Source organism: Bos mutus, chromosome 1 (genome assembly GCF_027580195.1).
Source record: "Bos mutus isolate GX-2022 chromosome 1, NWIPB_WYAK_1.1, whole genome shotgun sequence".
Lineage (NCBI taxonomy): Eukaryota > Metazoa > Chordata > Mammalia > Artiodactyla > Bovidae > Bos > Bos mutus.
Window position 1 is genome coordinate 51,201,837 of NC_091617.1, and position 25,443 is coordinate 51,227,279.

Below are 25,443 nucleotides of genomic sequence, written 5' to 3' on the forward strand. Positions count from 1 at the left end.
TAGTGATTGGTCCTTACATTGGCTATATTCTTCAGAGTTCTCTTTACTTCTTTCAAGCCAATCCCTCCTTAATCATAAGCCCTGCTTCTTTATATAACACTTTCCCTGTTTACTTCACTGGTTTTTATCTCCTGGTTCAATCCTGGTTGATGAATATACCTTCATCCAGTAATTTCCTCTCTCCTCCTCAAGATTCAGTTCAGGCATCATCATTATACTCGTTCAGGTATATTGCAATGAATCATACAAAATTTCTATTTTTTGTAGGTCAAAAATAGTTGAATATTGGCAGTTTCAGTGGTTCAAACTAATATTTTCTCTGTAGTTCTCATCACATACCTGTCAGCACTTACCCCACTAATTGAAAATAACAGTTTTTTAAAATATGTCACCTACTATAAGACACACTCTTGGGAATAATTTTTAGTCTTTTATTCCTAATGCCTAAATGCCTAATCCAATTCACAGTAATTACTATATGTTCAGAAAAAATACTGTTGAACTAACTGAATACTCGCAAATCATTTAGCCTCTCAAATCTTCAATTTCTTCCTCTTCTAACTGGTATCATTAACACCTGCTCCATTTAACTCAAAAGTTCTTAAGACAGACTAAATGAGTATTTCTTTCTACTTCCTTAACACAACTAAAAGCAGATCATGCTACTAAATGAGTTATTTCATGTGGGAAAAAAATGGAAGAATTACTCTTTTAGTATGATTTTATTTTTCAAATATTATAATTAATTGTAGAATTAAAGAACACAAAAAGCATTAAAAAATATTCAAAATATTACTAACCAGAGATAGAACTGTTAATATTTTCATGTAGTTATTTCTAGTACTTTTCCATGAATATTTTAAAAACAAAAATTATGAAAAAACTATATGTATATAGCTTTTTACCCTGTTTTTTCCATTCAATGTAATGTAAGAATATTTCTAGATCATTAAACACCCTTTTAAAAACATGTTTTTATTGGCTATTATTCCATCACATGAATAAACCAGTAAACATTTATCAAGTTATTTGGACACATTATGTTTAATTTTTTGCAATTAAAATTATTAAGATAAACATTCTTACAAATACTTATGTACATCTCCATTGTTTTCTTAAAAGAAGTTAGTGGGAGGATATACTGAATCAAAGCATACAAATATTTCTATGGGTTTCTGAAACTATTGCCAATTTCCTTCTAAAAACTATGCATTAATTTGCACTCCAGCATGAGAATAGCCTTTCAAAGCATATTCAATGAACAAAATGGTTTGAAAAAAAGTTGCCAATTTAGTTGTTGAAAATACTTTTTACTTTCACTTGTATTTCTTTTAGTAATGTGCATGTTTTCATGTTTATTTCTTTTGATGTTAAATATCTATATATACCCTATTTTCTAAAAATTGTGTTCAACATATTTTTACTTTTTATTTTTAAAAGTTCTTTATATATTATGGCTACTAACCAATTTTTCATATATTTTGAAATTTCTCCCATATGATTTTCATTTTTATTATGATAGGTGTGTGAAATTAAAAATTTTTATAGTCAGTATCTTGTTTATATATTGAATAATCAATCTTTTTCCTGCATTGATTTATATTAAGAAGGTTCCTCCCCATCCTGACATCAGAGTCACCTCTATTCTACCCTCTCCTATTTTATTATTTCAGTTTTTAGTATCACATGAGGCAGAGTATGACATTTTTTTTCTAAAAATATAATAACATATACTTATTACTTGATAATTTGAAAGTCAAGGCTAATATATTTGCAAAATCTGTAAATATTACCAGGCATTTGGTAAGCAGAGTGGCTGGGATTTGGAGCGACTGAGCTGCCATGTGCTTTAAAAAAAACCCTAATACTGTAATAAATATGGATTTGCTTTGTTTTATGATTGTCTGATAAAGTGTACAGTCTCCATAATGGTCAAGTCCTTTATTATTCACAAGTCTTTTATTATTTATTATTTTCATTAAAGAGATCACTGTTTTCAACATGTGAGTGAATCCTATCTGCTAATGTGAATATTCTTAGCTTATAGACGGTAGGCATGTTAAGAGTCAGTTGTCTTTTGAATTTGAAATACATTTGACCCTAAAAGGAAGGTTTAGGGCACCAACCATCTGCACAGTCAAAAATCTGCATATAACTTACAGTTGGCTCTCTGTATCTACAGTTCCTCTGGATGTGTGGTTCTCCATTTGCAGATTCAAACAACAGGGGATTATGCAGTACTGTAGTATTTACTATCAAAAAAAGCAGCATACAAGTGGACTCACATAGATCAAACCCATACTGTCCAAGGGTCACCTGTATTGTCTTTGCTCAAAGCATTATGTTTGTGAAATGTTATTGTTGCTTAGTTACTATAATGTGTCCGACTCTTTTGCGACCCCATGGACTATAGCCTGTCAGGTTCCTCTGTCCATGAGATTTCCCAGGCAAGAACACTGGAGTGGGTTGCCATTTCCTTCTCCAGGGTATCTTTTCGATTCAGGGATTGAACCCACGTCTCCTGGACTGGCAGGTGGATTCTTTACCACTGAGCCACCAGGGAAGCCCATCTGTTTGTGAAATATCTGGCAACAATTTCAGTGGTGCAGATGGAAGTAAATTGTAGCTTTATAAGATATTCTCCTTACCTCATTCTTCTAGTTTTTAATTCATTCTACTTTTCTTGCTTGCCACAATTTGGGTTGGCTTATATGAGGACTAAGGATGTTTCTGGGGTGTTCTACTTAGGTATGACATATATTTTTGTGGAATGTATTAAAATTACCCAGGAGATTTTGGAAACTCCCCTACACTGGAGTTGGATATTCATTTCCCACCAGCAACCCAAAATATCCTCAAGGCTTCATGGAAACACAGAATGGATCAAAGGTCTTATTGAAAACCACAAACTGCCATGTTGGGTGATTTACTCAGAAAAAAGAACTTTAAAAATATTCAATAGTGCATGGACTCTCTTAGAGGCCTGGGGACCAGTATTAGAGGCTCTCCCCACCCCAAGGCAAAGTGCCCCAAAACATGCTGAAGAACCAGCTTCATGATGTGGCTGCCACTGCAACTGCCACTACCCCATTACCAGGATGCATTCTGAGTGGCTCCTGCTTCTTCACATGCTGACTTTGACTCAAGAGTCCAGAGTAGATGAATCTGATTGGTTGGAATTTATGATTTAGCAGCAAGGGAGGCTTAGAAAGTGATTTGCTATTATTTTCAGTGCCTAAGGTGAGAGCTTCCCATCTTCTGAGGAAGGGATATGGATACTCACTAGACACAAAGAATGTAAAATGTCCATCCTCTAGACTGATGCAGATGAACAGCTAGTGTTTGTACAAGAATTTGGACATTGGGTGACCAGAAGTTCTCAAAGGGATTGATAATACGCTATATACCCATTTTAAACTACTTATAGAAACCTATCGTGTACAAGGCATGATACAATGTGTAACAAACTCTTGCTGTCCTTAGGATACTACACTATAGTTGTGGAAGCAAGACTTACATCAATAAGATCTTTAAAGGTTGAAGTATTCAAAACACAATAGCAATGCATACTGCATAACTGCTATTCCAAGCAGAACCTGAAGGGAGGACTTGGGTCAGGAAGTCTATTTTGGAAGTGATCGCAGGAAGCAAAAGTGACAGGGTCAGAAAAATGCATGGGAAAAAGAGGAAAAGTCAATATAATAGTACCATTTATAAGTCACTGCTATGGACAAAGGGGGCTAATTTCTGCCAGGATTTCTAAGAAATACGTTGTCGTTGTTCAGTTGTTAAGTCATATCTGACTCTTTGCGACCCCATGGACTGCAGCACACCAGGTTTCCCTGTCCTCCACTATCTCCCAGAGTTTGCTCAGATTCATGTCCATTGAGTCCGTGATGCTATCTAACCATCTCATCCTCTGCTGCCCTCTTCTTTTGCCTTCAATCTTGCCCAGCATCAGGGTCTTTTCCAATGAGTTGGCTCTTTACATCAGGTGGCCAAAGTATTGGAGCTTCAGCCTCAGCATCAGTCCTTTCAATAAATATTCAGGGTTGATTTTCTTTAGGACTGACTGGTTTGATCACCTTTAAATCCAAGGCACTCTCAAGAGTCTTCTCCAGCACCACAATTTGAAGGCATCAATTTTTCAGCACTCAGCTTTCTTTATTGTACAACTCTCACATCCATACATGACTACTGGAAAAACCATAGCTTTGACTATACGGACCTTTGTTGGTAAAATGATGTCTTTGCTTTTTAATACACTGTCTAGGTTTGTCTAAGAAGTATACAGAATAGAAATGTCCATAGCAGGTAAAAATATTTATCCACTAGCTCCCACATCCTATTGATGAAAGCTTTCCCCCAAGAACGATAACTCTCTCACACTTTCAGGCTGGGCTTGTTCACAGCACAAGTTCCCTTGTATCAGAGAAAGCTTCGTGAGGAAGGGAACTTGAAGCAGATGAGTTGCAATGAGGTAAGTCTGAGCTTGAACGAGCCCTTCTACAACAACTGCAGCTGAAATCAGAGGTGAGACAATGGAAGGTGATAAGGGCACTAGAGGTGCTTGTTAACAACTGTCAACCTACAGAAATACTTGATAGAGGTGATGCATTCAAATGAGCACAAGGTTGCCCCAGGCCTGAGTGTTTGTGGAGGCTTCCTTAGGAGGTTGGACTCCAACTGAGCCTGGAAAGAATTGATGGAATTTCTTATGCCAGAAATTTTGCAACACAGTAATATTGGAGTTTTCCGAAGTCTGGCTGTGCTAAAGGCAGCTATTATATATTCCTGTGCATTTTACCCCCATGATTCAGTCTATATACTGTTTCTAGGAGTAACATGACACTGAGGTGATGGCATTTAGGCATCTTTCAAATATCTGCCTGGGCTATGACACCAAAAAATATTCCCTCCATTCAAGTGATTTTAGAGTACTAGAAACTACAATAAAGTTAACAGTGCTTATTTAGTCCCTGTGAACAAAAAGCACAGCCGATGATAATTTAACTTAAAGATAATTTTGACAAACTAAGATACTGCCACTGAGTAAAACAGGTCACACATTTCCCTTTGAATTTTCATAGCCTACCTTATATGGAATCCATAAAACAAAAATAAATTTCTCATATTTAGCCATCATGTCAAAGTGTTTACAATCTTAATGTAAAATGCAAATCTTTCAATAAATAATTTTTTCATTTACCTCATCTTTGTTATTGTTGTCAGTGTAGTCAACTCATAACGGAATAAATAAAACTCCATTTCTCTTAAAATGTACATGATATTGACTTGATCTAAACCCATCTTGCATACTCCCTAATGTATTTTCAGACATACAAATAACAGATTTACAAATACATAAGGTTATTTGTTCATCTCCTTCCTCCTTTGACACGTACTCACTGCCACTGAAGTGGGATTCCTTACTCCTTACTCCTCTTTTCCCGCTGTGAATAATTTCTTTATAAACAACTGCTAACCTAAGTTGATAACACTATATAGAAAGGCATAGAAATATATACAAGAATCCCATGGCTGCAAATCCTATCCATTCCGCTTTTCCCTCGGGTCAGTGATGGCCCCATGTGAGTGTTCTGTGCTCTGTCCACCCCTAACCTCTTCCTCTTTCATCATCTCAGATGAAGGGAATTCCCACCAGAGACAACTGCGTACACTTTGAAGTCCTTTAAAAATGTCCTTCTTCTTTCCTTCCCTTCTCCAACTTTTGACAGTTTCCTCAGTGAAATGCCTAACTCTTTGCTCAGTAAAATGAGATAATATTCCTGAATACAATCTGTGAATTATAAAGCAAAAAACAGTTTATTGTTATCACTTACGATCTCCCCAAATAACCCAAGTTAGGACTGAGTAGAGCCCATGATATGTGTTTCAAAAAAAGAGAAAACTCAGAAGTTTCATAAACAAAGTTTCCTTTATCATTCCAAAAGTATACATAGTAGTTGAGAAATGTACTAATCTATAGAAATAGAAAATAAAATCTGTGACCTAAATCTGAGCACCCAAAATTAGCCCATTTTTTGGCTCTGTCTTTTTATCTATGCATATTTTCTTATAGGTATGGCCTTGTCTGGGCTTCCCTGACAGGTCAGCTGGTAAATAATCCTCCTGCAATGCAGGAGACCCCAATTTGATTTCTGGTTTGGGAAGTTAACTTGGAGAAGGAATAGGCTACCCACTCCAGTATTCTTGGGCTTCCCTGGTGGCTCAGCTGGTAAAGAATCCCCCTGCAATGCCGGAGATGTGGGTTTGATCCCTGGGTTGGGAAGATCCCCTGGAGGAGGGCATGGCAACCCATTCCAGTATTCTTGTCTACAGAATCCCCATGGACAGAGGAGCCTTGTGGGCTACAGTCTACGGAGTCCACAGAGTCAGACAAGACTGACTGACTAAGCACACAACACATAGTCATGTCTATAATTTTGCAGCCTGCCTTTCAGTTAACATCACAGTATAAAAACTCTTAATATTATTATATACTCCCATTACTTCCTACAGAAATAATATTGCATTGAAATTTTACACAATAAAAACACCAGCACAATTAATCTCTTAAATCTTTGAAGGTATTCAGACATCCATAATTTAAAACATCCATAAATTTTTCCAACTATCCCTTCTAATTAAACATACCCTCACTCAAACTATTAAAAATAAATACATGCATATTACATAGTTTAATTTTATGGTATATAATTATATCTCAGTAAGTCCCTTGGACTGCAAGGAGATCAAACCTAAAGGAAATCAGTCCTGAATATTCATTGGAAGGACTGATGCTGAAGCTGAAGCTCCAATACTTTGGCCACCTGATGTGAAGAACTGACTCACTGGAAAAAACCCTGATGCTGGGAAAGATTGAAGGCAGGAGAAAAAGAGGATGAGATGGCTGGATGCATCACTGATTTGATAGACATGAGTTTGAGCAAGCTCTGGGAGTTGGTAATGAACAGGGAAGCCTGGTGTGCTGCAGTCCATGGGGTCACAAAGAGTTGGACAGGACTGAGTGACTGAACTAAACTGAAAGCAGATACTAAAAAATAACAGCAAATACAAACCATGTCCCCCAAATGTGATTATATTTTAATTAATTGATTGTATGACAGGATAATTTATTGAAATATTAATTTGTGTTTTGGCCTGTGCATTTTTCTTTACCTTCAATCCAGATGTTAGTCTCAAGATTTTGAATTTTCTTTCTTCAGAGGTATTTGCATGACCAAGTAAAAGCTGCATGAACAAACTTTGACTTCCAACTTGCATAAAAATCTAAACTCACTGAAAAGCTTATGCAAGGTTTCTTAGAGATGGACAGGAGAGAGGGAGTATCCTTTGAAAGTAACTAGAGGGGAAAAGGAGGGCTGTTCTCAAGTCTGGGAAAAGTTAACAGAACTCTGAGGCAAGTGGCATTGGATTGGGTATGTGGCAGGGCCAGATTCCCAGCACTAGCATAATCTGTCTCACCCAAACTTGCCATGCCTCACCAGTGTCATCAAATTATCCAACTGAACCCATAAGACAAAAGGCCCTCATGGGCTGGCACAGGTTCCAGTGGAAACTAGGGTTGACTGTGGGGTCAACAGAACGCTTCCCAGGAACTTTGTGATCTTAAGAGAACCAGGCAATTTTGCATGAACCCTTGCAGTAAGCACAGATTAAAGCTATCAACAGCCTGGAAGCCCATGATGTGGATTCAGGTTCAAACTGGCTTATAAGACAAAAAGAAATGCAATTGTTTTTATGAAGAGCATTTATGTTCACTATGAGAAGGCAATGGCACCCCACTCCAGTACTCTTGCCTGGAAAATCCCATGGATGGAGGAGCCTGGTAGGCTGCAGTCCATGGGATCGTGAAGAGTCAGACACGACTGGGCGACTTCACTTTCACTTTTCACTTTCATGCTTTGGAGAAGGAAATGGCAACCCACTCCAATGTTCTTGCCTGGAGAATCCAGGGAACAGGGGAGCCTGGTGGGCTGCCATCTATGGGGTCGCACAGAGTGGGACACGACTGAAGCGACTTAGCAGCAGCAGCAGCAGCAGCATGTTCACTATGGGCTTCCTTGGTGGCTCAGATGGTACAGAATCTGCTTGCAACACAGGAGACACAGGTTCAATCCCTGGGTCAGGAAGATCCCCTGAAGAAGGGAATGGCTACCCACTCCAGTATTTTTGCCTGGAGAATTCCACGGACTGAGAAACCTGGTGGGCATGAGTCCATGGGGTCACAAAGAGTCAGACACAACTGAGGTACTAACAAAACGTGTTCACTGTACTAGTACTGCAACCATATAGACTGCAGTTGTTTTCTAAGTATCACCTCATATATGATATTACTACCCAATTTTTTAAAGTCTTTTTTCTCCCACAGTGGAGTCAGTTCAGTTCAGTCGCTCAGTCGTGTGTGACTCTTTGCAACCCCGTGGACCGCAGCACGCCAGGCCTCCCTGTCTATCACCAACTCCCAGAGTTTACCCAATCTCATGTCCATCAAGTTGGTGATGCCATCCAATCATCTCATCCTCTGTTGTCCCCTTCTCCTTCTTCCCTCAATCCTTCTCAACATCAGGGTCTTTTCCAATGAGTCAGCTCTTCGCATCAGGTGACCAAAGTATTGGAGTTTCAGCTTCAGATGGACTGGTTGGATCTCCTTGCAGTCCAAGGGACTCTCAAGAGTCTTCTCCAACACTACAGTTCAAAAGCATCAATTTTTTGGTGCTCAGCTTTCTTTATATTCCAACTCTCACATCCATACATGACTACTGGAAAAACCATAGCTGTATTACTCTATTTTAAACCTTGAAGGGATCTTGTAGAACTAGGACATCTCATCATTTTACAGACTAAAAACTTGAACCTGAAGGTTAAGTGAATCCTTCAGAGTCACAGTTTGAACCTGAGGTAGAATCGAGTATCCTCACTCTTAGCCAGGGCTGTCTCAAAGCAGGATCTGTAGTCATGACATTAGAGTGCTAGTAGATTGATGAGTTTAAGAATTTTCTATAGTTTGTTGTGATCCACACAGTCAAAGGCTTTGGTGTATTCAATAAAGTAGAAGTAGATGTTCTTCTGGAACTCTCTTGCTTTTTTGATGATCCAACGGATGCTGGCAATTTGATCTCTGGTTCCTCTGCCTTTTCTAAATCCAGCTTGAACATCTGGAAGTTCTCAGTTCACGTACTGTTGAAACCTCACTTGAGAATTTTGAGCATTAATTTGCTAGCATAAGAGATGAATGCAACTGTGCAGTAGTGTGAACATTCATTGGCGTTGCCTTTCTTTGAGATTGGGATGAAAACTGACCTTTTCCAGTCCTGTGGCCACTGCTGAGTTTTCCAAATTTGCTGGCATATTCAGTGCCGCACTTTAACAGCATCATCTTTTAGGATTTGAAATAGCTCAGCTGGAATTCCATCACCTCCAATAGCTTTGTTTGCAGTGATGCTTACTGCTAAGTCACTTCAGTCGTGTCTGACTCTGTGTGACTCCATAGATGGCAGCCCACCAGGCTCCCCCATTCCCTGGATTCTCCAGCCAAGAACACTGGAGTGGGTTGCCATTTCCTTCTCCAATGCATGAAAGTGAAAAGTGAAAGTGAAGTCGCTCAGTCATCTCCAACTCTTAGTGACCCCATGGACTGCAGCCTACCAGGCTCCTCCGACCATGGGATTTTCCAGGCAAGAGTACTGGAGTGGGGTGCCATTGCCTTCTCCAGTGATGCTTAAGGCCCACCTAATTTCGCACTCCAGGATGTCTGGCTCTAGGTGAGTGATCACACCATCAAAGTTATCTGGTTAAGTTATCTATTAAGATCTTTTTTGTACAGTTCTTCTCTGCATTCTTGCCACCTCTTCTTAATATCTTCTGCTTCTGTTAGATCCGTACCATTTCTGCCCTTTATTGTGCCTATCTTTGCATGAAATGTTCCCCTTGTATCTCTAATTTTCTTGAACCGAACTCTAGCCTATCTCATTCTATTGTTTTCCTCTATTTGTTTGCATTGATCACTTAGGAAGGTTTTGTTATCTTTCCTTGCAATTCTTTGGAACTCTGCATTCAGATGAATATTCAAGAAGCAACAGTTAGAACCGGACATGGAACAACGGACTGGTTCCAAACTGGGAAAGGAGTATGTCAAGGCTATATACTGTCACCCTGCTTATTTCACTCATATGCAGAGGACCTCATGCAAAATGCTGGGCTGGATGAAGTACAAGCTGGAGTCACAATCGCCAGGAGAAATATCAATAACCTCAGATATGCAGATGATATGCCACTCTTATGGCAGCAAGTGAAGAGGAGCTAAAAAGCCTCTTAATGACAGTGAAAAAGAAGAGTGAAAAGCTGGCTTAAAACTCAACATTCGAAAAACTAAGATTATGGCATCCGGTCCCATCATTTCATGGCAAATAGATGGGGAAACAATGGAAACAATGACAGACTTTATTTTCTTGGGCTCCAATATCACTGCAAATGATGACTGCAGCCATGAAATTAAAAGATGCTTGCTGCTTGGAAGAAAAACTACGACCAACCTAGATGGCATATTAAAAAGCAGAGACATTACTTTGCCGATAAAGGTCTATCTAGTCAAAGCTATGCTTTTTCCAGTAGTCATGTATGGCTGTTAGAGTTGGACTATATAGAAAGCTGAGTGCCAAAGAATTGATGTATTTGAACTGTAGTGTTGGAGAAGATTCTTGAAAGTCCCTTGGTCAGCAAGGAGATCAAACCAGTCAATCCGAAAGGAAAACAGTCCTGAATATTCATTGGAAGGACTGATGCTGAAGCTGAAGCTCCAATACTCTGGCCACCTGATGCAAAGAACTGACGCCTTAGAAGACTCTGATGCTGAGAAAGACTGAAGGCAGGAGAAGAAGGGGATGAAGAGGTTGAGATGGGGATGTCATCATTGACTCGATGGACATGAATTTGAGCAAATTTCAGGAGTTTGTGATGGTCAAGGAAACCTGGTATGCTGCAGTCCATGGGGTTGCAAAGAGCTGGACAAGACTCAGTGACTGAACTGAGATTGATGAGTTATCAAATCCCACAAGGCAGCCTTGTAGCTGTCTTCTCTTTAGACAGAGATGTTGAGCTGGATCATCACCACAGGTTTAGCTGTGGTAAAGCCTGGCTTTAATGCAACTCACTTGAGGAAAGTGGGCTTTAAAATTTGTACAAATCACCAAAAATGTAATTGCAACCCAAGTCACACATTTAGCGTGGCCATTCTCCCAAGAACAACTGTAAGCAACTGTCATCATTAACGGATATTGTATAAGAAAACCACATTCTTCCCTCATTTGTTTCTTTTTTCCTATAATGATCTTAGAAAGATATATTTGACCTACATTTCTACTACTTCTATAACATAAGGATAATGTAATTCAGAAGTGAAGGACCAATGGAAACAACAACAAAAGATGCGAAAGTCAGAAATATCGTGAAATAAAAGACATATGTGCAAGGGTTAGTGGTACATAAGGGCTTCCCTTGTAGCTCAGTTGGTAAAGAATCTGCCTGCAATGCAGGAGACCCCAGGTTCAACTGCTGGGTTGGGAAGATCCCCTGGAGAAGGAAATGGCAACCCACTCCAGTATTATTGCCTGGAGAATCCCATCGATTGAGCCTGGGCTACATTCCATAGGGTTGCAAGAGTCGCACACAATTCAGTGACTAAACCACCACCAATGGTACATAAAGATATGCATGTGATAATGCATCTGATTATAATGAAGTAGATGCTTTTCACTAGTTGTATGTGGGTTAGAAAAATCAGTATGGAGTCACATAACTGTTCATGGTTTATCTTGACACGTGCAGAACTGTTCTTTTCATTGTCATCTTTTGCATGCTGGTTAAACACTTGTTATGCATTTTGTCACCATTGAAGCGCTTTTCCTACTCACTAACTTAGAAGCAATTTAAGCAATTTTAAATTCCTACTCTGGGAAAATAAAAATGCCATTAGGAGAAAACACATTTACTTTGATTTATTCCTACCAATACATTGTAATTCAAAATATATTTTTCTGATTACATCTTTGTGCAATAATTGCAACTACACAGTAAACTTTTAGTTGAAGGAATCAAATGTAATGTTTATCTTGTAACTTCAGTAAATTTGGCATCTTTTTGGGCTTTATTTATGAGAATATTTTTTCTCATTATAAAAATATAAATATGTTAACAGTTCTCTCTGACAGATTATTTTGTGATATTACCAGGTCACAAATGTTGAAGTTAAAAGTTCAGAAATAGGGATTTCAGGGACAAATTAGAGGTATGATCATAATAGATTAAAAATACTATATGTAAAATAGATAAGCAGCAAGAAATGACTGTATAGCACAAGGAATTATACCCATTAAAAGTGAAGTTGCTCAGTTGTGTCCGGCTCTTTGCTACCCCTTGTACTGTAGCCCACCAGGCTCCTCTGTCCATGGGATTTTGCAGGCAAGAATACTGGAGTGGGTTGCCATTTCCTTCTCCAGGGGATCTTCCCAACCCAGGGATGGAACCCAGGTCTCCTGCATTGCAGGCAGATACTTTGACCTCTGAGACACCAGGGAAGTCCACATCTTATAATAGCTTATAATGGAATATAATCTGCAAAAGTAGTAAATCACTATGCTGTACACCTAAAAAATCAAAGTGTTAGTCACTTAGTTGTATCCTACTCCTTGAGACCCCACCAGGACTGTACCCCACTGGGCCAGGGTCTTTTGTCCATGGAATTCCAGGCAAGAATACTGAAGTGGGTTGCCATTCCATTCTCCAAGGGATCTTCCTAACACAGGGATCAAACCTAGGTCTGCTGCACAGCAGGCAGATTCTTTATCATTATAAGTCAACTATATTTCATTTAAAATAAATGACTTTTTACCTTTAAAAAAGTAAGAGAGGTCAATGCTCAACCAGCAGCCCTGGCAAGACCTCATAGGGTTGAGGACCTCTGAGGAGTTTTCTCATCTCAGTATCAGGTCCTGAGTATTGTGGGATCAAAAACCTGATTTTGTCAAAGTACCCAGACTTGATCAATTCAACTAATCTATTTAATAAATTCTCAAGGGATTGATCTATAAACCCAGGTGCAGATTTATTTCTTTATAATAGTAGTAAGAACTTGGGCTATGAAGTCATCAGTAGTGGTTTCTGATCCAGGCTCACCACTAGTAAATCTGAGGGCAAACTGCCCTCTAAATTTCTCTGAGACTCAGTATTTGTATCTATCAAATGCAACTGTCATGAGAATTAGAAGAAATGTATAAAGTACCTAACACAATGCCCAGTTCTCAGTGAGTGCTGGTTATTATCATGAGCATGACTGTGGAGACGACAACAAAAGAGGAGAAGGAAGAAGATGAGGGAGAGGAGGAGACAAGGATGCAGGAACCATAAGGATTAGACTTATATTAGTCAATCAAAGACAGTCTAGAGATAATTAGAAGGCATTTGCTTGGTAGAGAATCAGATTTAAGTGAATTGAGTAGAATATTATAAAAGCTTGGGCCTTGAAGCCATGAGGATGTAGTAGATCCACCACTACTCTAGGGATATGGCTATTTGGCAGACAGGATAAGTCGTTTCTATTCCGGTACCTAGAACAGTGCCTAGCAGATAGTACTTAATAAAGAGTTCATGGATAAACAGGTCGAGTATCCCAACCCCGAGGACAGCAATAATTTCTTTGTCTTCGGTTCACCTATTTCGGGACTCAATACAGGCATTACTCTCTCCCATTTCTCTTCAGTTCCCACACTATATGACCACAGAATTTCTTCAGTAATGTAATCAAATGTTTCACAGATTTCCCCATTACATCAATCACATTTAGACATTGTCTAATTAAACTCAAATCACTTTGTCATTCACTGTAATCATATTTCAAAATTCTGTGAGTTCCTCATTATAACCGAACAAGTGCTTAAGGTAGAAACTAGCTAAACATTCCTGAAAGTCATGTTTTCCTTTTCCTGGGCACACAGCTAGATTGTGTCTCATGCCCATGATTGAGTTTTAACCATTGGTAAGTGTGCACAAGTGATGTACATTTCTTCTTTTCCTGGTCCATAAAATCTTCCTATTTAAAATCCAGCTCCCTTGTCCCTGGCCTGGGTAGAGTGGCACCTGGTTGGTTGGTTGATGGTGCCTGTCTCATATCAGTGAGGGACAAAACAACTCCTTGTTTATCCCAGCTTGGCTTTTGCTCTGTGCCCATGCCTGGTTCACGCCCTGGACACGTGGGAAAAAAAAAGTCAGCTCCCTATCTCCCTTTGTCCAGATGAATGTAGAGAATCCTGTGGCCCCAGGAGATGGTAGAATCAATGAAAGGAAAAATCTGGGTCTCTAAATAATCACACGGGCCAAAGTCTGCCTCTCTCCTCACCATCACATGCACACATATCAACCTTCATTGGGTTGTGATGTGAATGAGAAACATACCTTTATTGTATCAAGTTACTGGTACTTGGGGGTTATGCTTATAGCAGTTATCATATTCTGACTAATTTAGAACAGTAATCATGTCACTTTACTGATTTTTCTTTTAAATATGTATAAATGTTTCTTGAGAATATTATAAAGTATATCTTGAGAACTTGGAACAATTCATTTTTTTCTCCTGTGTTTCATATTTACACAGTTACCCAAGCATGTTCTCTTTCTTTTGTCCTCTTAGTCACCCATATCACACCAAATCAATCAATCAGCAATCAATTCTGCTGCTAAATATTCATTACTCTTCATCCCCACTATCTTTACCTTGTTTATTAGACCCCTGAGTTTCCCACCTGGATCACTGAAATAACCTTCTATATCTTCTACTTGTCTTCAGTCTTTTATTCCTTCATCAGCCAGACTTTGCCAGACTGGTCTTTCTGACATGAAAATCTGATTCCATCATTTCTTTGCTTAAAATTCAGTAATTCCCCATCACCTTCCAATTAATATCTAAAGAAACTAGCCTTCTTTTAGATCCTCTTTGCTTACATCTTCCTTATCACACACCCTAAGCTATTAAAGCTCAATGATTTCCAAATGTGAGCTTAAAATATCTGGTTTCCCAGGCATTACTGAAGAGTTTTGGAATTTAGAAGTGGTCCAGGCATCATCTGCTGACTAAACAAATTATATAGCTTAAACACATATGCATTGCCACTGAATTAACATGCATGCAGTATATGTGAGCTACTTTTATCACCATCATTGTCCAAATGTATTTATTTGCTATTATGATTAATAAAATAAAATTCCTTTTGAATGAAAGTATTTGTAATATATTTCTCAGTTAGAGGATATTAAATAAAACTACTGTCATGTGCATTGGAGGCCCAATATTTTCGTGTTAAAAAGGGATCCGCTCGACTATTTGGAAACTACTGCTGTAGGCAATCCAAACTATTTGCAATTCTTTGAATGGGCAGTCACATTGATTCTGTACATGTGGTGGATTCTGTGGTTTGGCTTGATCAACCTCCATCCCACCTTACTTAGAAGTAAGCAAGCATGCCTTCCTGTGTTGCAGAAACTAGAAAGCTAATGGCTTTCTTTCTTAAAATTTTTTGCAGCAAGAGCTCTGAATGCACAAAATAGATGTGCTCCTGTGAGATTCAGAAATTTAAAACAGAGCTGAGGCCATGTTCCTGCTCTCCTGGCTGTCTTTCTATTGGCAAGCAATTTTGCAGAGATCCTTTGCTCTTAACAGTCCAGTGGCAGCAGCATCAGGACTGCCTTCCTGATCCTTATCAGAGAATGACAATGTATTCTTGGTCTGAAGCAGTCCAGTGATGGCCTCAGTGGGACAGTACTACAGTTTTTGGGAATCACTCTTGGTAGGCCAGCCTACAGCCTATTCTGGTCCTTCCATGATTTTGTCCTAATTCCCCGTGAATCTTTACTCTCTTAAAATGACCATATTGCTTTCTGTTTCCTGTCCTGAACCCTGATGAACACAAGTCTTGGAAAATATTGCTGTAACATGGAATCGTGTCCCCTCTCAACCCCTCATACTCTTGCTCTCAGTTCAAGTGCGTTCTTTTCTAAGAAGCATTTACCAACTCCTGTAGCTGAGTCAAACACCTTCTTTTCTGTCCCAGTCATAATCCTAGGATGGTGCTTCTCACTACTGTACAACAATGGTCTACATTTGTCCATTGTTGTTATTGTCTAGTTGCTGAGTTGTGTCTGACTCTTTTGGGACCCCATGGACTATAGTCCACCAGGCTCCTTCTGGCTATGGGATTTCCCAGGCAAGAACACTGGAGTGGGTTGCCATTTCCTTCTCCAGGGGATCTTCCTGACCCAGGGATCGAACTCACGTCTCCTGTATTGGCAGACGGATTCTTTACTGCTGAGCCACCAGGGAAGCCCTCACATTTGTCCATTACTTTTCTATAGAAGTTAACTAATAAAGCTTCTTTGTGTTACTCATTTGTTCCCAGGCTAGTACACTATAAGGGCTCATGAAGTGAATGAATGAAGAAATAGGAATGTCCATGAATAACAACTAACAACCCATAAACAAGGAAACACAGTAGTATGTGAAAGGACGTGTAGTTTTTCTTGCAAAATGGTACCATGTGTAAGTATATTTAAAATAAAGATGGCCTTAAATGTCATAAATTTATATATATTCTCCTTAGACCCTTAACAAAGGGTCTTAGACCCTAAACAAAAAAAAACCATATGGGCTAGACCAAAGATTGGCGATTTTTCTCTGTAAAGCTCCAGACAGTAAATATTTTAGGCTTTGTGGGCTATATGATCTTTGTCACAACTACTCAACACAGCCATTTTCAAAAGAAAGCAGCCATGTTGCTAGTTTGGAGACACAGGAGGCACAGAGACTGAAGACAGACACAGGCCGCTCCAGACGGAGAGCTGACAGGTTTAATAAGCCACGGTGAGGTGTGGTGAGGAAAGTCACGTGAGGTGTGGTGAGGAAAGTCACGTGAGGTGAGGTGAGGAAAGTCACGTGAGGTGAGGTGAGGTGAGGTGAGGTGAGGCGAGGCAAGGCGGTGGCCATAGGTCTCCACACCCCCCGTCAGAATCTTGAAAGTTTATACAGAGACCTTACCTGGTTCAGTCAGTCATATATTCAGTCCTTACAGTCTCAACATCTTAGTCTCCCAAGGCTTAGACTTAGAACACCTCTCACTGACGGAACGGTGGGCGGAAGGACATTCCAAGACAGGGGAGTGTGTGCGGCACCTCCAAATGTGCCGGACCCACGTACCGGTCAACCCGCGGTCACGCCGTTTCTGTGACCTTCCTCAGCACATGCACACACTCACATAAAACACGTAATTTATAAGTAGTGGGAATGGTTGTGTGTGGTCCTGTAAATCTTTTTCTTTTTTTTTTTGGTCCTGTAAATCTTTATCTGCTGCTGCTGCTAAGTCGCTTCAGTCATGTCCTTCAATGCATGAAAGTGAAAAGTGAAAGTGAAGTCGCTCAGTCGTGTCCGACTCTTAGCGACCCCATGGACTACAGCCCACCAGGCCCTCCGTCCATGGGATTTTCCAGGCAAGAGTACTGGAGTGGGGTGCCATTGCCTTCTCCGAAATCTTTATCTATGAACACTAAAATGTGAATTTCATATAATGTTCATGTCAAAAAACATTCTTTGGGGATTTTTTTTCAAGCATCACAAAAATGTAAAAAATATATAAAAATAGGTCAGGGTGGGAGTGAGTAATAAGAGTAAGCATATTTGGCCTGCAGGCAGTGGTTTGCAAGTCACTGGTTTAGGAGATTAAGGAAAGGTCTTGGTTTATAGTTTGGAGTGACTTTATTATTATTGTTTTTTGGTATATCTTTGTATGTCTTTCAATTTCTTCTCATGTAAAATGAAGATTATATTATATAATAACATATTACTAATATAATTAATTCTGATATTATAATAGAACTGGACATGGAACAACAGACTGGTTCCAAATAGGAAAAGAAGTATGTCAAGGCTGTATATTGTCACCCTACTTATTTAACTTATATGCAGAGTACATCATGAGAAACGCTGGGCTGGAGGAAGCACAAGCTGGAATCAAGATTGCCGGGAGAAATATCAGTAACCTCAGTTATGCAGATGACACCACCCTTATGGCAGAAAGTGAAGCAGAACTAAAGAGCCTCTTGATGAAAGTGAAAGAGGAGAGTGAAAAAATTGGCTTAAAGCTCAACATTCAGAAAACTAAGATCATGGCATCCAGTCCCATCACTTCATGGGAAATAGATGGGGTAACAGTGGAAACAGTGGCTGACTTTATTTTTGGGGGCTCCAAGATCACTGCAGATGGTGATTGCAGCCATGAAATTAAAAGACGCTTACTCCTTGGAAGGAAAGTTATGACCAACCTAGACTCTGGTAGTTGGTGATGGACAGGGAGGCCCGGCGTGCTGCAGTTCAGGGGGTCGCAAAGAGTTGGACATGACTGAGCGACTGAACTGAAAATGTTTTGAGACCTTGAGGACAGGGCTTGTCACTTGTAGATCTCTTGAAGTTTCTAAGTACTGGATTAATTTAAGTGTTTGACAGATAACATCTAATAGTAAGGCCTTGAAGTTCTATGTGTTTGGCAAAACTGTCAGTGAGCAGTATGTGTTTGGCAAAACTGTCGGTGAGCAGGTAAGAGTATTCTCCCCTTCATTTATTGCATGAAAGGGAAGGAGGCAAAAATAATATGTAGAAGATTACCACCCCACTTTTGTTCCCATCCCAAAATGGACAAATCACCTTAATTGCAGTTTTCAATAAAGGAGATGTCAAGAGATTATAAGCCCACACATTATACCTGTTTTAGTTTCTAGGAGAAATTTTTTCTTGGAGTTTTTGAAAGACTCAAATTAGAGAGGTGGAAGGGACACCTCCCTCTACTCCCAGTTCACAGGTGAGAATGTCCTGGACGGAGACTGTTAAAGGGTAGTTAGTGGCAGGACACCACAGTGCTCTTTTTACTTTATCAGGCTTTAAAAATAAATTATGCTGCTTTTTTTTAATAAAAATTTTCTACGGTTAGGTCTAATCATGGGTTTATAACTAAATCATGTTTTTTCCTGAGTTGCAAAGGATTTGTGTTATATAAAACACAGAGATATAGTATAAGAAACCCAATTTCTTATTTTTTATTGATGACACTAACCATCACCCAAGACCATAAACCAAGGATTGTGAGGGATGAAGATTCTATGACCTTAGAGACTGAGTCCAAAAGAGATAAGCAGAAAAACCGTTCTTGCCACCTAATGGGCAAGCATTACTAAGCTGCTTTCTACTGCTCTCCTGTTGTATTTGAGAAATTAAGGAATAACATCCTACTTCTTTTAGGCACTCTAGCCTCTCATTTTTGCCTAAAACTGCTCAAGTATAGTGAGCTCTGCACAACTTCACAAAAACAGGGAGTTCCCACCCACTCTGTGTTTGAACAACTCAGAGAGACCTATCTTGATCATCTTATTTAAAACTCGAACAACTCTATTCTACCTCCAATCTCCATTCCTTGGTTCTTTTTCCATAACACTGACCCCACTTGGCATACAACATGATTAACTCATTTACTAGGTTTATTGGCTATTACATTTGTCCCCTCAACTAGAATGTAAGCTCCCTGATGGAAAGGATTTCTGTTTAGTTCTCTTGATTGTTTACCTCAAATTGTGCCTTGCACATAACAGGCACTCAGGAAATATTTGCTGAATTAATAAACAAAATTGAGAAAGTGAAGACTAGGGAATCAAGGCACATCTTGATATATCACATGGTTACACTTGAAAAAGATTTGGACAGGATGTAAAGAAATGATGGGGACAGCAGAATCATAAGAGGGCAAAGGAAAAGAACATTCACTGAGTGTTATGACATGCACGGGACAATAAGATATGCCCATTATCTTCTTATCACAGCTGCTATTATCCTCATCCTTACAGTTGATGAAATGAGGCTAGATAACTTGTTCAGGTTCATACAGCTGGTGAAGGGTAGAGCCAGGACTCAATACTCACACCTGACTGCAAAGTCCATGGGTGTCACCACTGCTCTGTAACAGACTATGTGATGCCACCCCTATGAACCACAGTGCTGGTGCAGCCAGCTCAGCACACAGACCTGATTTTATTAAAGTGGTAAATAGACAGGTTTCTGGTGTAAGATACTAGCAGATTCATGCTGAAGAGGTTTTGCTTTTCAAATTTACCACATAAAGGATGTCTATTTCCAGTAAGGACTTCCCCCATGGCACAGTGGTAAAGAATCCACTTGCAATGCAAGAAGGATGCAGGAGATGCAGTTTTGATCCCAGGGTTGGGGAAGATCCCCTGGAGAAGGAAATGGCAACCCACTCCAGGATTCTTGTCTGGAAAACCCCATGGACAGAGGAGCCTTGTGGGCTACAGTCCATAGGGTTGCAAAGAGTCAAACATGACTGAGCGACTGCACACACTGAACACACACACACACACACATTTCCAATAAAGCCAGAAGCATCTCCTGGCAGTCCACTGGTTAAGACTACACTGCCAATGCAGGAGGCATAGGTTCAGTCCCTGGTCAGGGAGCTAAGATTCCACATGCTGATGGCACGCCCCTCCCTCCAAAAGTAAACTGGAATTGTTTCATCCATGAATTAATCCCCTAAACCAGGGAACTAAAATATCAAAACTTGTCGTGTTGCCTGGGCAATAGACAATGGCTTAGTGAGTTAACTATTCGCAGGTTCAACATATTGGGGCAGCCAGCATCAGAACCTCTGGGGCTTACCTGCCTCTTTACGGGCAATCACTTAGGCAATATAAAAGTAGAGATTTCCTCCTCTTCTTCATAGGCATCTTTCCTTTCCTATTCCTCACACCAGAACTTGAGTTGACACTTTCGTACATATATATTTTTTCAGTTTACAAATTGGAACATAGAAATATAAATTTTACTGACTTCATGGCTAATAAATTTCTAGAAGCAGAATGAGACAGTAATCACAGGTATCTGGCTGATGTGATCAAATGGGTCTGGAGTAGTGATCAAAACGGAAGTGTTAGGGCTAGATAGGTTAGAGATGTCATGGGGATATATGCCAAGGATACCTGAGACTTTAAGGACAGAGGGAAGTGGGGGAGAGAAAGGTCAGCTTTAACCAGTTCGATCATGAAAAGGTTTGCATAAACCAGGAGATCTCTATGGATCCTAATCACACACTTATTCACATTTGGTCCGTCCTCAGCTCTTCAGTAACAGGGATAAAGTAAAAGTTTAGCTGTAACCACAGCAAGCAGAGGAAGACAATTGTTTCTGAAGACTAGAAGAGACAGTAAATCATTTTTAATTAAGTGATTTGGAAAGGTTGTTAAGGCATAAAGAACAAATAGTTTTGTGTCCTGTGAGTATTAGGGTGTGTCCCATAAATGTTTCATATAAGGTACTATTTAAATAATAGGCACATCCTGATGGAGTCTGTGGAGCAGAGCTGATTTGTGAAGCACCATCATTTATGTGGTCATGTCATTCTTCAGCTTAGATGCTGATAAAAATAAGCTGGGTTGGGATATTTATTTAAAATTTGGAGACTTCCTCACATGTCAGGGCCAGGAATCTGAATTTGTAACAAGTCACTTGGGTGATTCTGATGAACCACACTTTGAAAGATGTCATCAAGACTGCAAAGTGCTAAGGATGCAAGGGTGCTGCTGCTGCTAAGTTGCTTCAGTCGTGTCTGACTCTGTGCGACCCCATAGACGGCAGCCCACCAGGCTCCCCCGTCCCTGGGATTCTCCAGGCAAGAAGACTGGAGTGGGTTGCCATTTCCTTCTCCAATGCATGAAAGTGAAAAGTGAAAGTGAAGTCACTCAGTTGTGTCCAACTCTTCGCGACCCCATAGACTGCAGCCTACCAGGCTCCTCTGTCTATGGGATTTTCCAGGCAAGAGTACCGGAGTGGGTCACCATTGCCTTCTCCTAAGGATGCAAGGGTGACTTGGAGCTAAAAGTGAGTTCTTGTTCGACTATAGACATATTAAGAAAGCTAAATGAGTCAAGTCAGAAGAGCATAAATACTTTGAAATTCTCCAAGGTCATCTAAATAACTGTGAACATCACTAGCTTTTGTAAAGAAAACAGAGGGAAATATTCAGTCCATTCTATCCATTGTAATTACTGTGCTACTGTATTAAATTTTAGCAATCTTCCAAGAATGGTCCTCTCAAATCTCTCAAGTATTTTAACTATCATCCTCAGAATATAAAACTTCTATTTATCTTCCAGGGCTCTATATCACTGGACACAAAACATTATATGACAAGCCACACTTAAAATAAGAGCCACTATTATTTAAAAAAAAGAGACTGTTTTAATATGCAACATCTTGTTTGATTCTCACAATAAGCCTAACAGGTAGGAACCATTATAAACCTCATCTTACAGTTTATGAAATGGAGGACTAAGGCTTAGTAGGTTTAAAAAGTTTGCCCAATGGATGGAAACAAAATTTTTGGTGGTGAGTGTGCTGTAGTAGCTACAGAAGTATAAATACAATGTTGTACACATAAAATTTATGTAACATTACAAACCAAAGTTTCCTCAAAAAAGAAAAAAATTTTTTTTAAGTTTATCCAAAGTCACATAACTAGTAAATAGCAGAACCAATGTTTGAATTCAGATCTTTCTGACTCCAGAAGCAGCAGCTCTTAAGCTCTAAGCAACTCTGTCTCCACTGGAAATCTGTGTCCATGAACATGCACAGATAAAGCAAATATCAATACAAATTGCATAGCTTACCAAAGATACACCACCCCTGTAGAGTAACAGGTCTATTTCATAAGAAATGACATAAAATCAAGCTTTAATTACACCTCTCCAACATATAGACACAAACTAAAATCTACATCAATATCCAGTGACTGCCATTCTTACCAGACATGCTTTAATTATGGAAATGGTCATTCTTGTTGCCAGCATGTAAACTTTTTTGTTCAGTATAGCCACCACCTGAAACTTCCATTGTGTCATATTTTCTGAAATATCTTTTTATAGCCACTAATACTTAAACTTCTTTTTTTCTGAATACTAGTAGTACATTTAGCCTCTTATTGAAATTTTTGAAACAAACAAAATAATCTCTCCCTATCACTCACTACTACACACAAACTCTAGAGTTTTAAAAGAATAATAGTGACCACAAAAATCATAAAAGGACATGTCCCAAAGTGGTAGTCTTTTCTACATAGAACACAAAGCCAATCTAAGAATCTAAAGATCCCATAATCCAGCCTTTTTCCTTAGCTAAGGAAAGCCTCTTTACTCTTTAAAACAGTTAAACCTTCAGTACCTTCAGACCCTGCATTGCTCCTCTACTTTTAGATTCCTCCATCACTGGAAACTGGCTTGCTCTGCCTCCGTCCCTAATTCCAAGGAACATTTTGTATTATGTTGTATTTCACTTCCATCTCTGCTGCTGGACCATAAGCTCCATTGGTGCATGTGTGTTGGCTCAGTTTCTCAGTTGTGCTCAACTCCTTAAAACATAATAGGTTCCTCAGTCCATGGAGTTTTCCAGGCAAGAATATAGAGCAGGTTGCCATTGTCTACTCCAGGGGATCTTCCCAACCCAGGGATCAAACCCATGTCTCTTGTGTCTCCTGCATTGCCAGGCAGAATCTTTACCACTGTGCCACTTTAGCGCATTTTAATGGGAAGCCCCCATTAGCACGGACCACATCTACTGGGTATCTCTTACAATAACCACAGTACCTGGCACAGAGAAAGCACTTAATAAATGTTGTTGAATGAATTAATGAATGCGTGACCCATGATACTTAGTGGTTCCTAGAGCTTGTTTCTTTCTTCCAACCTCACTAGGAGAATAGTGTGAACTTTAGTAGATGTCTCATTCTTCTTTACTTCACTTAGGATTGAAAAGCCACTAGTCTTGCAGATGATCACCAAGAATCTGGACCAGCTCCTCTCTACTCATCACTTTGTGACACCTGTTAAATTGCTGGCTCTTCCTCTTTTGGAGTGCCAGAGACAATTCCAGTTGTTGAAGGCAGATACAGCCTTTAAGTTGGGAAGCGAAGACTGGACAGAGTGATGGGGGGATGAAAAAGTGAGTGCTTTCTGGTGCCTGCTTTTCTCTTGTGAACAGAACAAGTAAGACTGGGGAGGAGAAACAGGATTCTACTGAGAAGTTACGGTGTAGAGAGTCGGACACGACTGAAGTGACTTAGCAGCAGCAGCAGCAGCAGGAAGATACAGATCATCAAAGGCGTACAGCAAAGGAGGCCTTGTCTTGCTACAGCCACTGACTTTGTTACCTCTGGAGCAGCTGAGGACTTAGAGGGCAGAGAGACCCTTATCCCTCAGTCTGATACTGGGGACCCAGATGTTGCTGAAATCTACTTAAGGAAAGATTTCTTTTATGTTTATTTCTTCCCCCGTTCCAGCTCCTACTCAGATCACATCTAAATGCAGAGTCAGAGTCAAGGCTGGGTAACTTTTGAAGTAATCCCAGCAAAACTTCTCTTAGAATATATTTTTCTTCCTTCCCTTCCTATTTCCTTCCATCTTTCTTTCTTTAACTATGTCTCTCCTTCTACACTCTGACAAGCAAAGTTACTCATTTCATTTCCCCTTCTCTCAAATAGCACTGGCCAAAGGTCAGTACTTTAAGACTTGTAACAGTCAATCTGATATTCGGAAAGAGCACTTTAGCAATCCAACAGGTTAGAAAGTTTTGTTTTTGAGTGAAGAAGATGGTATTGTAAGAGAAAGTGTCAAATGATGGTAAAGGAAAACATTCCTTTCCAAATAGCTAAATCCTAGTCCTAAAACCTGGAGTTGACTCCTCCACTGTAAAGACTTCAGCTGGATTTCAGGTAACAACATATTTAATGTACTTTCCTGGGCATTGTCACATTGTTCTTTTAAAACCATTCTTTCTGGTCAGCCATCCTCAATAGATTTGTTTTTTTATCAATAACTCCATATGGTGAGGGTGAGCCCCAAAATAAATTCACATGAAAGCCATCATTGAATGCAAGCTCCCCCTCCTCCTTAGGTTTTATCTCCATTACTTCAAAACGTCATTGTTTTAGTTAGCTCCTCAATTGTGTGCCTCTCTTGTCTGTCCCATCCCACTTCAAGGAAAAGCAACCTTTCTCACAAGCTGTACTTCCCACGTTGTAACTGTAATTTCAGAAAATGTCCTTGGCCTATTGCCTATCTTTGAGCCGTGATAATCTCACTTAGTTTGGGGTTTAGGGTTGTTGTTCTGTTCTGTTGGTTGTTCTTTGCCGTAACTTTACATGTGTAGTGATTCTAATAAATCTTCCCTTTCTTTAGCTGGGCTTCCTTGGTGGCTCAGATGGTAAAGCATCTGCCTGCAATGCAGGAGACCTGGGTTTGATCCCTGGGTCAGGAAGATCCCCTGGAGAA

The 25,443-nt window shown here is 39.7% G+C and overlaps 1 non-coding gene across 1 annotated transcript; it reads left to right on the plus strand.

The window, feature by feature from the left end:
• The first annotated feature begins 14,131 nt into the window (after positions 1-14,131).
• LOC138989509 (small nucleolar RNA SNORA48) lies at positions 14,132-14,274 on the plus strand. Its single transcript, XR_011465804.1, has one exon. It is a non-coding gene; the product is annotated as a small nucleolar RNA SNORA48 (small nucleolar RNA).
• Positions 14,275-25,443: the final 11,169 nt, after the last annotated feature.